We start from the raw sequence: 6,000 nt of genomic DNA on the forward strand, positions 1-6,000 counted from the left end.
CTGAAACCTAACTTTGATCTGCCACTGAATTTACACCTTGATCTGACGCCAACGTCTGCACTGGCTTTGGGTCAGACGCTTCAGTCCAGACTTCAGGAGATTGCCTGTGGACAGGACAATGATACGCACCACCACAGAGTCCTGTGAGACATGGAAACTTATGAAAACCATCTCTTCCCCTCTCCCTGTGATGTTCCCTAAACCAGGCCAGCACAGTAGCAACCCATGATGAGGATGCTATGGCTGCCAGTGTCTCCAAAACTTCACCCAGAGAGGCAAAGGATGAGGCCTGGGAACTTGGAAGGGCAGCAGGGAGAGCTGTGCCCCACCATGGGACATGGGATGTCCCAGAGGGAGCTGGGGAGGGCTGTGGAGCTTCTGGGGTCCTACCTCAGTGGCCAAGCTTGGTGACCTCTTGGATGACATTCTGACAGCAATGTTTTTGCATTGGAAGCATGGGGCACATGACACAGAATTTGAAGGGCTGCCCGGCAGTCTGGCATGCGTGGCTTGTCAGGCAGGGCCACTCCTCATCACCCAGGGGTTCCATGGAGTTCAAGCTCTGGGGACTGCCTGGGAAAATGACCCCTCTCCTCTTGCAGCTCCGAGTAGGGCAGGCAAAGGACGGTCTCCGTGGTGCGTTTGAGATGCAGCACCATGCGAGTCTCCTCAGGAGTGAAATGTGACACTGAGTGTGTGGGGCAGGTGCCACCTCCTTGCATACCAAGCCCCACTGCCCCAGCCCCTGTGCCCATATGAGGCAGTCCCCAGCTGCCCTTATCACTATTTCAGGACCACTTGAATTCCTGGCTCTTATCAGGCATTTTCTAGACACTTGAGCCCCTGAGCTCAAATGCCACTAGGCCACATCTGGGCCCTTCCCTGCCCACACGCCGACCCCGCTGCTCAGAAGTTGGGGTACCAGCGATGACATAAAGGGCAGCTTTTGGATGATAAACTGGTATTTTGCTCAAAGGATCACGGAAATCACAGATTCTCAGGCTGCTACTTCTCATGGCCCCGTTTATTATCAAGCAGAGGCTCATTTCACCTGCCATAGGGCAGGCAGCTTTGAGTTTTACACCAGTGATGCTCACCAGTGCCCTCGTTGCTGGTCCCAGCTCTCCCAGTACAGTTACCAATGCTGCCTGGGTTCTCCAGATGAAGCACGTGGGTGGGGAAGGCTCATCTCAGGATGGCCAGTCACTACCTGTCCCTGCAGGTGATTTCAAGCTATTTGCAAACTGCAGGAGCATTTCTATGTGGGACCCCTTGGGTTGGGAGGAGGATTTGGGCAGCATTGCTCTTTGCTCTGCAGCTGTCCCTCTGCCGGTCGGATTGTGCCTTCTGTGAAGATTTCTAGGGAGAAATGCCAAAATATCTGTGGCGCTAGCTTTTTTGTGAGTCCTTAAGCTTAAATGTGGTCCATCTTCCCCCGCACCCTGTCTGGTAGGGAGCTAAGGCCTGAGGAAGAGAAGAGCTAGACAAGCCTGTAGTGATTCCTCTCCAGATTACTTCTCCAGCCAGCTCCATTTGCAGATCAAGGATTTCCTGAAAAGGCGGCAGTGTCTTTGTGTGCAACGGTGGCATTTTTTCCTTCTGTGAATGTGTCTGGTCCCTTTTTGATCTCGCATCAGTTTTTAGCATCCACAAGCTTCCGTGACAGGGAGTTGCACATTTTAGATACACCTCCTTTACAAATGGAAAAAAAATTCGAGTGGTCTAATGCTAGCAGCTGATGGGATGACAGGGTCTCTGATATAATCTTCATTCACGTAGTTGGTCTTAGACCAGAGTGAGCGGTGAAACAAACCAGCCAAACTTATTTAAGGGAACAGCACAGAGAGCAGCTGAGCGTGTCATGGGTAACAGTGATGCCCAGCACCAGCCCATCTGGGCGGCAGTGGGAGCTGAGGCAGGCAGGAATTTGCAGAGGTGCAAGAGCCACATGGCGCACTGTGGGCAAAGGTCTGTGAGCCAGATCCCTTGCACACAGCCCACAGATAGGCTTATTTGCTCTACGCAGAATAAGATACCTCTGCACTGGGAAGAGATCCATGTGTTTACCTTAGATTAGGATTAATTGGCTTTTGCATATTTGATTGCTTCCTACAGATTAGGACAATTTTATATTAGTAATAAATCAATTAAAGGAAAGGCTTTGCTCTGAGACAGTGTAGTGAGCTCACGCTCATCTACTACTTCCTATCCGCAAGAGCTTTGAGACCTTTACTAAACCATTTTGAGTCATCCTCATTTTCTTTCTTTCTTCCTTTCTTTTCCTTCCTTCCTTCCTTCCTTCCTTCCTTCCTTCCTTCCTTCCTTCCTTCCTTCCTTCCTTCCTTCCTTCCTTCCTTCCTTTTCCTTCCTTCCTTCCTTCCTTCCTTCCTTCCTTCCTTCCTTCCTTCCTTCCTTCCTTCCTTCCTTCCTTCCTTTCCTTCTTTCTCTCCCTCTTTCTCTTTCTTCTTTCTTTTTTTCTTTCTTTCTTAGACACATAATAATGGATTTCATACCACACTGATGTATGAGTTCTCCACGTCTTATCTGCCTCCCATCATTCTGTACTTGCTCATTTTATCACATACTCTTAATTTTAAGCACTGTGGTTTTTCCTCTGAGAGCCATGGTCCCCTGAGATGGGTCTATGAACTCCCACAGAGCACATCAGGGTGATCAGTAGCCATCAATGCTTTCAGGGGGCAACAGTTTCAAATGGGGACAACAGTTTCAAATGGGGAAATATAATATAATCATTTAATCATGGACAGCTTTATGTGGAAGAGAGGTTTGGAGGTGTCTGTCCCCTCCCCACTCCTCATGTGAGGGCCACCCTAACTGTCAGGTCAGGATGTTTAGGGCTGCATGCAGGTGAGGCTTGATGGTCCCCAAAGACAGAAATGCCACCACCTCTCTGGGCCATTTACTGCTGCCCCATTCTTCTGGAGCAGAGTGGTTTCCACCTATCCCATCAGAGGTCCCTGTGTTGCAGAAGTGCCTGTTGGCTCTTGTCCTTTCAAGGTTTGGCTCTGCATTCTCTGTTTATATCTCACGCAGTGAAAGATGTGTCTGCGGCCCCATCAGCCATCTCTCCTCTGGGCTGAAGAAGCCCGGCTACCTCAGTCTCTCCTTCTACACCATGTGCTCCACACTCTCGCCAACCCAGTGGCCGCTGCTGGGCTGCAGCTTGTCACCATTTCTCTTGTACCAGGAGCCCAGACTTGACACAGTGCTCCATGCACGGCCTCAGTAGTGCCCGGCAGTGGGGAACACAGCCCTGACGATGATTTAAGAGCCTCAAACACTGGAATGACCCGGAAAAGGCAATTAAAGCTGGAGTGCGGTGCAATGCCTTTGACATATCACAACAATGCCTTCTGATCGTAAGGTGATAACACACCCATAGGCAGAGTGGGCTGCAAAACAAAGGAAGTCCACTCAATAAATAGGATGCATGCTCACGCAGATAAGAAATGCTGGGGCCAGCAGCACCATAATAGGCAGCCCTCAGGCCCGTGACAGACTGCCCGCTGCAGCGTCCATACCGGATGGAGACATTGCCTGCTTTGCAATGTTGGTGTCAAGCACCCTCCCTGCCCTGAGGCAGCTGCTTCCAACGCTTTATCTAGAGATTTTTTAAAAATATGTTATTTAACTTTAGAAATCTCTACGGTTAGCTTTGCACTTAAGTCTTAATTTGCAATTTATGCTTTATATTTTCTATTACAAACTGCATATTGCAGTTATGTTCAAATATTTATTGCCATATAATACATAAATACACATTTTCATATTTATGGGTGTCTAATGAAACATATGTCTCCCCCCTCCCAACACCATTACCCAGACTACAAGGCAGCAATGAGCCAGGAGTACTAATGAACTTGGCTCTCACCTGGTATGAGAGCTGAGGCCGAGAGCAGCCAAGCACTGACACGTGGAGCCAGCTCCATGATCAAAGCCCCTGGGTTAACCAGGGGCCACCGACTGCTATTTATAGCTGCCTTAGCTCATGTTTAAGCAGAGGCTTTAAAAAGCTTGGGGGCAGTTTGGTTGCCAGGATAGTTCCATCCTGCATGTGTGGCACATAGTTCCTTGCATGAGAATGGTGCAAAGCCCAGATTGTGCCATTGCAGAGCCTGGATCAGGCCCTGGCTGTTGAGGAGGCCACAAACAGCTTGGGTTAAGCTGTTAATCAAATAGTACTTGATTATTTGATTTGATTGAGCTAACTTTGCCTACCCTTTGGAGGATCCAAGCAAATCCCTTACCTGAGCAAACCTCCACCACAACCACAACTCTAGTGGCTGTGGGACTGGGGGCTACAAAGGTTGTCCCAAAACTGTCAAACAGCTCAAATCCAACTTACATCAGCAATGACCTGAGCTGCACTAGGCCTTGTAAGGGCTCTTACGGAGGATCCAACTAGCAATGACCTTGAGGGAGAGGAAGTCGGAAGCCTGGACTTGAAGTCATTTCAAGATCACGCAATCAACAAGAGCTGAGAAAGTTGGCAGGGTTTGAGGTGGGTCAGCCCTCCATGGGGCAGCCAGCCTAGATATACAGCCCTTCTCCAGGATGTGACAGCACCTTCCTGTTTCTGGGACGTGCTGCCGACGAGACCCAAAGCTCTCTGTGAGTCTCAGATGATAAGGTTACAGAAACCAGCTTCAGAAACACAGTGTTTGGTCTTTTACAGGCTGTCACCACAGTGGGAGCCTGAACATCGCAGGAGACCCAGGAAACAGGTTCTGAAGTGACCCTTACACAAATGGAAATAATCAGTGCAGAGAGTTTGGTATTGCCTGCAATTTTTCAGCATTGCACTATTAGTTTTGATGGAGTGGTACTGCACAAAATTGGACTAATGCAGTGGGGATCAAAGTATTTTTGAAAGATTAGGAAAGATGGCCTATCAGTAGAGACCAAGTGGCATTTGGCTTTCAGAAAAAACACCTGAGTTATCATTGCAGTTCTGGAGGTATAAAAAAATCAAAACCTAAGACAGATCAAAACCTGTGGGACCGTGTTTCTTTTTTCTCTGCAACTGAGGAGCTCAACAGTAGATGATGTTCTGCTCTCTGAGCTTATTTGAGTGTAGGGCGTAACATTGAACTTTTGCATCTTTCCATACAGACAGATTCTTAACCCTCGCATGCACATCTTTGTGCAGGAGTGTGTCCATGCGGGTATATGCGTATGTGTGTGCCCATGCATACGTGAGAGTCACACTGACGCCACGTTGCTGTCCCCTTGCACAACATGCGAAAAAGCAATATTGCATTCACTTCCTGTCCCAAAACCCAGTCATCCGAAACACAGTGGTCACCGGGGGATGTTCAGCTGCTATGCACTATTGCACCTCTTCTAGATTTGCCTCTCCTCCATCGGAAGCAGCTAAGTCAGCAAATCCCATTCCCAGCCTACTTGTGATGACTTTCAGAACCATCGTATTTATTTCAATTTACTGATTTTCCTACAGCCCCTGGCTATTGCTATTTTTTTTTCCAGCTTTGCTGGTGCCACCTGGTTCAGATCATTATAGGCCAGTCTCCCATCTTACAAAGCCAGCAACCTTCTCCATCTGCTGTGTTTGCACCACCTTGATCTGCCCTTCCAGCACTTTAACTTCTGCTCGGGAACAGAGGCATCCAGGGAAACTTGATGGACACTAAGCAGTTTGTTTTAATTTTGTGAGGGGGGTGCATTTTCTTTACGTTGGTTTTCAGCCACTGCAGGATCCCAGCGGTTGCTGCTCAAGGCTGGCAGCACCCTTCTCTTCCGCATGCCATCCCTTGTGGCAGAGGGAAGCTGGGCAGATCAGTAATAGGAGATGAAAAAAGACTAGAAGAGGAGGGATGAAGGAGACAGCCAAAAATGCTCACAGGCTCCATGGCCTTGGGACATGCACTATTCCCAGCTGTCAGCCCTGGAACGCTGCTTATCCTACTGTCCGATGGTCTGACTTCCTCCTCCTCGACCAGAGCCAGCAGCAGCCTTCCT

The sequence above is a fragment of the Rissa tridactyla genome, chromosome 5, assembly GCF_028500815.1.
Source record: "Rissa tridactyla isolate bRisTri1 chromosome 5, bRisTri1.patW.cur.20221130, whole genome shotgun sequence".
Lineage (NCBI taxonomy): Eukaryota > Metazoa > Chordata > Aves > Charadriiformes > Laridae > Rissa > Rissa tridactyla.